This window comes from Carassius auratus, chromosome 10 (genome assembly GCF_003368295.1).
Source record: "Carassius auratus strain Wakin chromosome 10, ASM336829v1, whole genome shotgun sequence".
Classification (NCBI taxonomy): domain Eukaryota; kingdom Metazoa; phylum Chordata; class Actinopteri; order Cypriniformes; family Cyprinidae; genus Carassius; species Carassius auratus.
The window spans coordinates 14,372,694-14,385,309 of NC_039252.1; the positions used below are offsets into that span (position 1 = coordinate 14,372,694).

The 12,616-nt window shown below is 47.7% G+C and overlaps 1 pseudogene; it reads left to right on the top strand.

The window, feature by feature from the left end:
• The first annotated feature begins 6,915 nt into the window (after positions 1-6,915).
• LOC113109487 (olfactory receptor 10A3-like) lies at positions 6,916-7,663 on the top strand (annotated as a pseudogene).
• Positions 7,664-12,616: the final 4,953 nt, after the last annotated feature.

A 12,616-nucleotide genomic window follows, 5' to 3' on the forward strand; every position in this document is an offset into this window, starting at 1 on the left:
GTGACTACTGTCCCTGAGTTTTTTTTTTTTTTTTTTTTTGCAGTATTTTTAAACCTTGGGGTCAACAGCGTTTTCACTATTGCCATTGGTTGCAGCTTAAGGTGGCCAATGGCTTAGCCATTACGTATATTGGGTCCTTGGAAAAGTATTTGGTGCTTTGTGGGAAGTTGAAGCTAGTGGCTTGTTCGTACCAGTATTCTGGGGCCACTGTGAACTGCGTTATTATTATATTAAGTTTTAGTATTAGATGTAGGTGTTTATTGGAAGCATAAAATAATCATACTGACCTGTAGGTTATGACCTATATAGCCTATTTACGTTTTTAAAGTTGAGTGCCCTCTAGCGGGCGTGAATAATAATGATAGTGTAGTGGTGCGTCTGTCGTCATGAAATGATGCATGACTGTCAAAATGTTTCACTTCTGATGTTGATTATAGAGATGAAATCAAGTCTGATGCTATTAACTTATTCCTCAATTTTTATAAGGTCTTCGATACTTTAAAACACCAGTCCCTTATTAACTCTTTAGAGACTTTTCGATTTCCTTCAAAGTTCATAAATATTGTTTAAATTTTGTTCAAAGAAATAGATAGTTGTATAATTTAAAATTCACGTACATCACCAAGGTTTCCTATTCCTATTTCCAAGAAGAGATGCATTTCCTCTTCCATGTATAGAAGAATCGTTAGGCTGCTTTTTGCACACCCTTCGGACTATTTGAGTGGAACCGAATGCCTTTCGGACTGTGCAATGCCCCCAGAATTTTCCAGCGATTGATGCAGCGGATATTCAGTGACCAACAGTGTCAATCGTTGCTTCTTTACTTGGGTGACATTGTGGTCTTTTCCGGTTTAGTTAAACAACATCTGGAGAAACTGGGGCGGTGTTGAGTCGGTTGGAGCAGGAAGAGTTAAAGGTGAAGCTCTTGAAGTGTGCATTTTTCCAGCAGCAGGTACGGTATTTGGGCCATGTAATCTCAAACCAGGGTGTGGCCACGAACCCCAGTAAAATCGAAGTGTTGTCTTCTGTATGGTCCTTTTTAGGATTCACTAGGTACTATAGGCGATTTGTTGAAGGTTTTGCAAAGTTGGCTGCCTCGTTGCATTGGCTAGTGGCAGAGCTGGCCAATGGGGGTCATGAAAAAGGTTTCAAAGGGCGGCCATTCAAGTCTGGTCTAGTGAGTGTCAGGCCAGTTTTGATGCACTTAAGACAAAATTGTCTACTGTTCCAGATTTTGCACTACATTGTTTTAGGTTGATGCGAGCTATGGGGGTAGGGGTGCGGTATTGTCACAGGAGCAAGGGGGCCGAGTGAGGCCTTTAGCCTATGCCAGCTGGGGTGGAGACCTGCAGAAAGGAACATGCAGAACTATAGTTCCATGTAACAGGAGTTTGTGGCCCTTGAATGGGCCATGACAAAAAAAATTTGTGAGTATCTGCTGGGTCACAAATGCACAGTCTATACAGACAACAACCCATTGAATCATTTGGCCTCAGCAAAGTTTGACGCCACAGAGCAGCAGTGGCTAGGCCAACTGGCCTTTATTTGACTATGAAGTCAGATATCGGTCGGAGAGGAGTAATAAAAATGTAGATGTTCTATCTAGGCTGCATTTATCAGATTCCCAAACCATAGAAGCTATAGCCCCAGGCACTACTTTCCCTCAACCAATGCAACAGGTGCTACAGTCCGTACTGACCAGGGTTAACCAATTGGCCATTTCTGCTCTACCAGCTCGTACACCGGCTGAGATTGCTATTTTTCAGCAGGCAGACTCTACCATTCAGGAAGCTTTAGTCTTTTGGAGGCGGGAGGAACGGCCCAGCCCCCAAGAGCACAAACAGGTCTCACCACAGACATTGGCCCTGCTTGAACAGTGGGATCGTTTAGTGGAGTGGGATGGTGTGGTTTACCGTAAGGTCTTCTGTTCAGACGGAGACGGAGAGAAATGGTATGGCAATTGTTGCTGCCCGAGGCCATGCAAAAAGAAGTACTAATTAGGGCTGAACGATATGGACAAAATTTCATATCTCGATTTTCATGCCAAATATCTCGATATCGATACAATACGATATGACTACTTGTTCTTTTGCTAAGCACAACCTGACAACACATCACTCTGGTTTAAATCGCCTTTTCTGAATCCAAAATACTTCCAAATTAAGGAAGATGATTTATGTTTTGGCACAAGTCAGATTCTGCACTGCCACCGGGGCCGCATTATCTCCCACACTCATTTTCTTTCTTTCTATTTATCCGTCCCTGGAGCGTACGATCAAGTGCATCACATGATCAACTGCAAATTCAAATGTTAAATTTAGCCAGAAACAGGCGCGCTTAGAGCTGTCATATATCACAACTTTTCAGTGTTCAACCACATACTGTTATTTTAGGTTTTCAAGCATATAAATCACATAAGCACTAAAAAAATACATTTAGGAGTTTGTAAAATACACACTGATGTCTATGGAAGAGGTTATAATAATCCTTTCCATTATAATTCAACACGTTTTATTCATATCAGATACACATTGTGTAAGTAACTTCAATGTTTACTTTATTCTATTCCCAGTTCACCAGCCACTTACTTTTAAGTATTTCGGGAGAAGTGGATGAATTCACGTGTTGAAAACATAGAGGTTGTAAATCCAACAGATCCGATTCTCTGAACTGCATCTGCAGTACAACCTAACATGGCGGTGCCCATCGCGCATACAACTCAACTAACGCGATCGTTATAAAAGTGTTTAAACAACAAAATACTTCCACTTGCATGTATTTGACAATCGGAATATCAGATATTTCATGCCATAGCTAACACATTTGTGAATATTCTGAATAAAAAATGAAAAATGACATAAAAGCAGATCATCATTCATTCAGCGATGTTGCTGCTGCGGTGTGTCACGTGACAAGCAATGACGCGTCACCATGGAAATGCCACCCCCCCCCCCTCTTGTGTGCATGCTGGCTTTAGCAGTGCATTCAAGGGTTCAAGGGCACTCGTAAAACTGAATGTTTGTTGTGACTGCCAGAGTGCTATGCAGGGCGAGCAGCGGAGAGGGGAAATCTATATCGTCTATATCATTGCTTTTTTCGATAGTAATATCTTTGAAAGTTCATATCTAGATTAGATACGGATAGCGATATATCGTTCAGCCCTAGTACTAATTACAGGCCCATAAGCAGCATGGCCACCAGGGAAACCAAAAGGACCCTGGAGCTTTTAAGGCAGCAGTGCTTCTGGCCAGGTATGGCTTTGGATGTGGCACGCTGGTGTCAGTTGTGCGAAAGATGTTCAGGTTGCCAAAGAGTTTCATGGGCCACTACTGGTGGGCGACCCAATGAAATCTTGGCAATTGATTTTTCTACTCTAGAGCCAGCTAGGAGTGGCAGGAGAATGTCTTGATTAATGACTGATATTTTTAGCAAGTATACTTTTGGCTGTCCCGACAAGTGATCAACAATGCTTGTAGGTGAGTGGTTTTCAAAGTTTGGGATCCCTGGCCGAATCTAATTCAGAACACGGCCGCAGTTTTGAAAATGGGATTATTCAGCAGCTTTGTGGTTTTTGGGACGGCGTGCCTCGAGGTGGTGGGCCCTCTTTGGTGAGTAGTGTGGGTACCTTCACCGTGTGACCATTGCTGCATTGGTGGTGTGGTTGCGCACGCGTGCTGGGGTGGATTGTTTGGATACTCATGCCCAAGCCGCTGGACCGCCCACCAGTAAGCCTCACGACCCGGTTTTGTGAGTGTGCGTGTGTGAGAGACCCCATGTCAGTACAATGATTCACACACCCTCGTGTGCTATTTATTATTGTGTTTTAACTTGATGATGATGAATTGCTCAATCTCCATTGGATTGCTGTGAATTTAGATATATTGTGATACGGTATTGACTCTACCCAGAGTGTAGTGTTTTAGGAATATGCTGAAGTCAGCTTCAGAGTGTTCAAATTTTTTTCTGTGAATTTTCTGTGAAATTGATAAATAAAATTGTATTTCTTTTTTTTTTGTATGGAACCATTTCTTTGTTTGTTCAGTGCCCAACCTGATTGCCTAATTCTATAGAAGTCTTGGTGGTTACTTATAGTTCCCCGGGTTAGATCTTGGGGTAACGTAGTCAAAATTACAAAACTGCCGCTGCTACACAGGCGAAAAGCAAGGCCATAGACAACTTGGCTGTGTTTGAGTGTTACCTTTGGCTGGAAATCAAGTACACAGACAAAGGCCGCCTGCCTCAAATCCCCAATCTCCCCCTCAGAGTTATTTGACCCTGCTGTAGATGGATTTGAAGAGCGCTTCAGTGCAGCACAAAAGTCATCACAGGCCATGTGCCACATCCTGCCTAAAGTGGTCCAGTTTTTTCAAGTCTCAAAAAGGCTCTCTTCCCAGGCAGCCTGTGAAGCCTGCTCTGTCTACTGCTCAGAAAAAAAGCCTGAGCTCCAACAGTACCCTCAGATGGATAAACCCTTTCCAAGGACATGGGCATCCACACCAGATTGACATAGGGCCCTGAGTCACAAAGGTCATCTTGATCTCAAAGCAGAGCAGAACAAGAGAGGGTTAAGTACAGTAGTGTAATGTAATGAAGTAATTATACAGTGCTCAAGTATTTTTTAGGAGTATCTGTAATTTACTTGAGTTTTTTATATCTAAGCCAATTTTTACTTGTTGTACTCCACTACATTTCCTAATTCAAATGTATACTTTTACTCCGATACAGTTCCTCGAAGCTTAAGAACACGGACTGCCGGAAAGCAGGTTTGACGAATCATTGGTCTGCCGTTTGCAGGTTAGACTCATGCTAATGTGCAAACAAGTGATGATTAATTTTCCACTCAAATTGAATCTGTGGTGTGTGATACAGCATCGCGTGCGATAATATGGTAAGTGTTGTTGTAATGATGACTTTATCAAGTAAGCTATATCACCAAATTACACACAGACTGCACGCACGTTTATTTATTAGTCTGTTAAAACAAAAAAATCCAGGTATTCTAAATTATATACCGCAAAACTGCTTTTTATATTTGTACTATTTAATAAAGTTAACTTAATCTATATCACACAAAGACTTTTTTTCTGCACATATCAGCACGAACACATTTAATAATCATTTTATACAAGTTCAGCAAAGCAATAAGTGTCTTACATATTAGACATAATATTGCTTGTTTTTGCTAAATTTTACTAACAAAAATAGTTCCAAACAAAGATCACAGCACTGTTTACATGTCTGAGCAATGGACTGTTCACTTATTTGAATGAATCAGCTTTTTGACCAAATCGATTGAATGAATGATTCAGTGATTCACTCATTAACACAGTCAAATGCTGCCATCTACTGGTTTCAGTTTCACATTTCTACTTTTTTATGTTTTTAATTATTTCAAATATCAGTCTTCAACATTTTATGTTAAAAATAAAACATTAGGCCTATTTATGTATCTGTAACTGCAGTTAAATGCATCCATGTCCTCTCTGAGATACATAAACTGTGTGAATACATCTAAATACTATTTCAGATGCAGATTCCATAAATGTTTTCTTATGTTGAAATGAAAGACGCTAAGTACCGGATAAAGTGCTTCTTACTCTTACACAAAATGGAAGAAAGTGTTAAAACTGAACACAATCTTGCTAGTCAAGCTTTGTAAGAACATTTTATATATAGCGCCTGTATTTATTTGATTATTCTCCATTTTGCTTTTACTTGTACTTTTACTTTAATAACTTAAGTACATTTAAGATTTAAAAAATAGCCTATTTTTCGTACTTAAGTACAATAAATAGCACATACTTTAAGACTTTACTCAAGTAACAATCTAAACGGTGATGTCAACTTCTACCAAAGTAATTTTCTAATAAGATATCTGTACTTTTACTTGAGCATGGCTTTCAGGTACTTGAAGTGAAAAGTGAAGTGACATTCAGCCAAGTATGGTGACCCATACTCAGAATTTGTGCTCTGCATTTAACCCATCCGAAATACACACACACACAGAGCAGTGAACACACACACACACACACACACACTGTGAGCACACACCCGGAGCAGTGGGCAGCCATTTATGCTGCGGCGCCCGGGGAGCAGTTGGGGGTTCGATGCCTTGCTCAAGGGCACCTAAGTCGTGGTACTGAAGGTGGAGAGAGAGCTGTTCATGCACTCCCCCCACCCACAATTCCGTCCGGCCCGAGACTAGAACCCACAACCCTTCGATTAGGAGTCCAACCCTCTAACATACATACATACATATACATTTAATTATATATTCAGGATGTGCCAGCAATTAAATCGCCTTAGCAGTGTGGTTCATTCTTGAAGCAAAGTTTTGCCTGATAAACAGTGTGGATTTACAAAATAATTATTGTTTTTTTTTTGTTTCTAACAAATAAGTTCTTGTTAAAAACCAATTAAAATGAAAAATAATCTGCTTATAATTTCCACACAGGAGAGACTTGGTGTTGTTTCCATACTAAAGGAAATATATCAGTATCGTCATTGGCATCAGATATAGGCAAAAATCCAATATTGTGCATCAGACATGAACCATTCATATGTAGTTATTAATGTAAATGCAATGCAAAACATTTCTGAGAGAATGCAAAAGTGGCTTGTTTTTTTTCTTGTTTTTTTTACATCTTAAATTTCTTACCATAACCAAGACCCTTTAGGGGCTCCGTACAACAGTAGTAATACAGATTTGGTAGTCTGAAAAAGTGTGTATCTGGATCCAGTCCTTTTTTTCGTTGAACATCCTGCAGAATAAGACTAATGACACACAGCTGGAAACAATGAGAACTAACAGACAGAGCAAAAGGTGATGGGAAATGAAGTCCAGAACAAACAAACTAAGATTCAAAAGGAGTGCCCTCTGGTGGCTATCATGGGCACTCCAGCAGATGGCTGTGACACCTGAACTTCCTAATTATGATGAACATGGCACTTGATCGGTTCTTGGCGATCTGTTACCCGCTAAGATACCCTGTTTTAATGACTAACCGTACTATGAGGCTTCTAATAGGGTTTTCTTGGGTTACTGCAATGATTGTTCAAACCATTAGCTTAATGCAGACAGTGAAGCTGCCATTCTGTGGGCCAAACATCATCTTTAATGATTTCTGTGATTCTCTATCTATGAACCAGCTGGCCTGTGTTGACACCCTCGCAAATCTCAATGGATATAGTGTAGCAATGTTTGTCCTTCTTGTGCCCTCGTCTTTCATCATATTTTCTTATTTAACTATCCTGGTGTCTATGCTTCGAATAGCAAATGCACAGGGCCGAATTAAAGCCTTTTCGACCTGTGCCACACATCTATTACGTTCCCCGCTTCATGGTTTATAGCACTTCTAACATCCCAAATACTCAGATGAACAGCAGTCACAAGATCAGCCTGGTCATGTTCTACAGTCTTCTTCCACCTTTAGTGAACCCCTTCATCTACTGCCTCGGGATCAAAGAAATCAGACAGTTTTTTATCAAATGGATGGTCCACAGAAACAGGACCATCAGTATGTTGTTAACTATTTCTAAATAAGATGATTTGACTGTTAAATTGTTCTTATTCACCTTATTACATGAAACTGACATGTTATTGTTATGCAGTTATGTGCTATGCATTAATTGTCACAGTGTCTGGGTTGTTGTTCCCCGGGGTTCCACTAGATGTCCTCCTTCTCACGGTGCCTGTCCCAGATCACTTCCTGTTCCCTTATATGGTCACCTTCCTCCTTGTTACCTGATTGATTGTTCACCCCACCTGTCTCCTGTTTCCCAATTATCCTTCTGTGTATAAATACCCAGTCTGTCTTAGTCTATGTCACGGAGTCCTTGTCTGATGTCATTGTGTTTCAGGTCCATCAGTCTTGCTTTGTCTTACCCTATGTGTCTCATTCTCTCGTTCCACCAGACTTCCTCTACCTTTCCGTTCTTCCGAGTTCCCCGTTTCATCCGGTTCCCTTTTTGTTTGATTTGTCTCTCATGACTGTTTATTTTGTATTTACCCCTCTGTTTAAATAAAACCCTTACCTGCATTTGGATCTACCCTCTCTTTGTGTTTTTCCCCAATACCTATCGTGACAGAAGGACTCCGTCATGCCTAGATCCAGCGGTGTGGGATTTCGAATCGGTTCCCCAGCCACCATGGAGGAACGGAGGGGGAGATACCAGAACTTAATCACCCTTCATCAAGAGGGAAGTGAGGTGGGTGGCCTGGCGCAATTGTTTTGGACTATGGCAGTCGGGCTAGGTTACAATGATGCAGCACTAAAGGATTTATTTAATAATTGCCTGGATGATCCTTTACCTTCATGGGAGATGAAGGGGTTAGAGATACTGGACTTTTGGGGGTTTACCAATTACCTGCACCATCGTGCCCAGTGGGATGCAACAACCACACCAGAGTGTCCAGACAAGGCTGCCAGCTCAGCCCCACAGCACAAGATGGGCGCCAGCCCAACCCCACAGCACAGGATGGCCGCCAACCCAGCCCCACAACCCAAGATGGCCACCAGCCCAGCCCCACAGCCCAAGATGGCCGCCAACCTAGCGTCACAGCCCAAGATGGCCGCCAGCCCAGCACCACAGCACAAGATGGCCGACTCAACGCCACCGACTCCCCATCGTAGAGGGCGGAGGAGGAGACAGGCAGCTGCTGTTCCCGAGGCGGAGCCCGAGGCAGTTCCCGAGGCGGTGCCCGAGGCTGTTCCCGAGGCGGTGCCCGATGCAGTTCCCGAGGCGGAGCCCGATGCAGTTCCCGAGGCGGTGCCCGATGCAGTTCCCGAGGCGGTGCCCGATGCAGTGCCCGAGGCGGTGCCCGATGCTGTTTCCGAGGCGGTGCCCGATGCAGTTCCCGAGGCGGTGCCCGAGGCGGTGCCCGATGCTGTTTCCGAGGCGGTGCCCGATGCAGTTCCCGAGGCGGTGCCCGATGCAGTTCCCGAGGCGGTGCCCGATGCTGTTTCCGAGGCGGTGCCCGATGCAGTTCCCGAGGCGGTGCCCGATGCTGTTTCCGAGGCGGTGCCCGATGCAGTTCCCGAGGCGGTGCCCGATGCAGTTCCCGAGGCGGTGCCCGATGCAGTTCCCGAGGCGGAGCCCGATGCAGTTCCCGAGGCGGTGCCCGATGCTGTTTCCGAGGCGGTGCCCGATGCAGTTCCCGAGGCGGAGCCCGATGCAGTTCCCGAGGCGGTGCCCGATGCAGTTCCCGAGGCGAAGCCCGATGCGGTTCCCGATGCAGTTCCCGAGGCGGTGCCCGATGCGGTTCCCGATGCAGTTCCCGAGGCGGTGCCCTATGCAGTTCCCGAGGCGGTGCCCTATGCAGTTCCCGAGGCGGAGCCCGATGCAGTTCCCGAGGCGGTGCTCGATGCAGTTCCCGAGGCGGTGCTCGATGCAGTTCCCGAGGCCGAGGTCGTTCCCGAGGTGGTGCCCGATGCTGTTCCCGAGGCGAAGCCCGATGCAGTTCCCGAGGCGGTGCCCGATGCAGTTTCCCGAGGCGAAGCCTGATGCAGTTCCCGATGCAGTTCCCGAGGCGGTGCCCGATGCTGTTTCCGAGGCGGTGCCCTATGCAGTTCCCGAGGCGGAGCCCGATGCAGTTCCCGAGGCGGTGCTCGATGCAGTTCCCGAGGCGGTGCTCGATGCAGTTCCCGAGGCGGTGCCCGATGCAGTTCCCGAGGCGGTGCTCGATGCAGTTCCCGAGGCGGTGCCCGATGCAGTTCCCGAGGCGGTGCCCGAGGCGGAGCCCGATGCTGTTCCCGAGGCGGAGCCCGATGCTGTTCCCGAGGCGGAGCCCGATGCAGTTCCCGAGGCGGTGCCCTATGCAGTTCCCGAGGCGGAGCCCGATGCAGTTCCCGAGGCGGTGCTCGATGCAGTTCCCGAGGCGGTGCTCGATGCAGTTCCCGAGGCGGTGCCCGATGCAGTTCCCGAGGCGGTGCCCGATGCAGTTCCCGAGGCGGTGCCCGATGCAGTTCCCGAGGCGGTGCCCGAGGCGGAGCCCGATGCTGTTCCCGAGGCGGAGCCCGATGCTGTTCCCGAGGCGGAGCCCGATGCTGTTCCCGAGGCGGAGCCCGATGCTGTTCCCGAGGCGGAGCCCGATGCAGTTCCCGAGGCGGAGCCCGATGCAGTTCCCGAGGCGGAGCCCGATGCAGTTCCCGAGGCGGAGCCCGATGCAGTTCCCGAGGCGGTGCTCGATGCAGTTCCCGAGGCGGTGCTCGATGCAGTTCCCGAGGCGGTGCTCGATGCAGTTCCCGAGGCGGTGCTCGATGCAGTTCCCGAGGCGGTGCCCGATGCAGTTCCCGAGGCGGTGCCCGAGGCGGAGCCCGATGCTGTTCCCGAGGCGGAGCCCGATGCTGTTCCCGAGGCGGAGCCCGATGCTGTTCCCGAGGCGGTGCCCGATGCTGTTCCCGAGGCGGTGCCCGATGCTGTTTCCGAGGCGGAGCCCGATGCAGTTCCCGAGGCGGAGCCCGATGCAGTTCCCGAGGCGGAGCCCGATGCAGTTCCCGAGGCGGTGCCCGATGCTGTTTCCGAGGCGGTGCCCGATGCAGTTCCCGAGGCGGAGCCCGATGCAGTTCCCGAGGCGGAGCCCGATGCAGTTCCCGAGGCGGAGCCCGATGCAGTTCCCGAGGCGGAGCCCGATGCAGTTCCCGAGGCGGAGCCCGATGCAGTTCCCGAGGCGGTGCCCGATGCAGTTCCCGAGGCGGAGCCCGATGCAGTTCCCGAGGCGGAGCCCGATGCAGTTCCCGAGGCGGTGCTCGATGCAGTTCCCGAGGCGGTGCTCGATGCAGTTCCCGAGGCGGTGCCCGATGCAGTTCCCGAGGCGGAGCCCGATGCTGTTCCCAAGGCGGAACCCGATGCTGTTCCCGAGGCGGAGCCCGATGCAGTTCCCGAGGCGGTGCCCGATGCTGTTCCCGAGGCCGAGGTCGTTCCCGAGGCGGTGCCCGATGCAGTTCCCGAGGCGGAGCCCGATGCAGTTCCCGAGGCGGAGCCCGATGCAGTTCCCGAGGCGGAGCCCGATGCAGTTCCCGAGGCGGAGCCCGATGCAGTTCCCGAGGCGGAGCCCGATGCAGTTCCCGAGGCGGTGCCCGATGCTGTTCCCGAGGCGGTGCCCGATGCTGTTCCCGAGGCGGTGCCCGAGGTTGTTCCCGAGGCGGTGCCCGATGTTGTTCCCGAGGCGGTGTCCGTTACAGTTCCCGAGGCGGTGACCACAAGGCCGTGGTGGTCTTCGGCTCCGCCCTGGGAGACTCTGGCGGTGACCACGAGGACGTGGTGGTCATCCGCTCCGCCCTGGGGGACTCTGGCGGTGACCACGAGGACGTGGTGGTCGTCCGCTCCACCCTGGGGAACTCTGGTGATGACCATGAGGACGTGGTGGTCTTCTGCTCCGACCTGGTGGACTCCGGCCTCGACCACAGAGACGTGGTGGTCTTCCGCTCCGCCCTGGAGGGCTCTGGCCTTGACCACACGGCTGTGGTGGTCATCTGCTCCGTCCTAGTGGACGCCTCAACATGTCCTTCATGGACTTATGTTTTGTGTTTTTTTGAGTTCTGTTTCTGTCTGTTCTCTTTAGTTTAGTCTGGCCCTCCGTCCCTCCCCCTGTACCTCCTCCGGTCCTCCTCCCTCCTGATCTCCCGGTTTTATGTATCATTTCTGGTGTTTGTCCCCCATGTGTTCCTTTTCTGGCCCTCCGTCCCTCCCCCTGAGCCTCCACCTGTCCGCCTCCCTCCTGGTCTCTGTGTCATGTTTTGTCTTTAAGCGTCTGGTAGCCGCTCCGTAGAGGGGGGTACTGTCACAGTGTCTGGGTTGTTGTTCCCCGGGGTTCCACTAGATGTCCTCCTTCTCACGGTGCCTGTCCCAGATCACTTCCTGTTCCCTTATATGGTCACCTTCCTCCTTGTTACCTGATTGATTGTTCACCCCACCTGTCTCCTGTTTCCCAATTATCCTTCTGTGTATAAATACCCAGTCTGTCTTAGTCTATGTCACGGAGTCCTTGTCTGATGTCATTGTGTTTCAGGTCCATCAGTCTTGCTTTGTCTTACCCTATGTGTCTCATTCTCTCGTTCCACCAGACTTCCTCTACCTTTCCGTTCTTCCGAGTTCCCCGTTTCATCCGGTTCCCTTTTTGTTTGATTTGTCTCTCATGACTGTTTATTTTGTATTTACCCCTCTGTTTAAATAAAACCCTTACCTGCATTTGGATCTACCCTCTCTTTGTGTTTTTCCCCAATACCTATCGTGACATTAATTTTATGCATTAATATTTGTTGATATTATAGTCATTTTCTTTTGCATAAAAATAATAATATGTATTATAAAAATGTGGAAGGCCATTATACTCAATACTTAATTTAATACTTAATACTGAATGGATAAATAGACAATATATCAATTTCAGTTAATGATTAGACCTCTAATAATTTTTTTTTTAAAGAAAAAAACATATGGAAAGATGTCCCGTGGTTTGACAAGCTATACAGTAGAACTATTTTTTAAATACTTATTATTCATGAAGTTTATGACATTAATAATCAATAAATAAACAGCATGAAACATTTCTAATTTTAAAAATGAATTTGTTACACTGCTAGGTTAATGCATAATTTATTGCCTAGTATATATT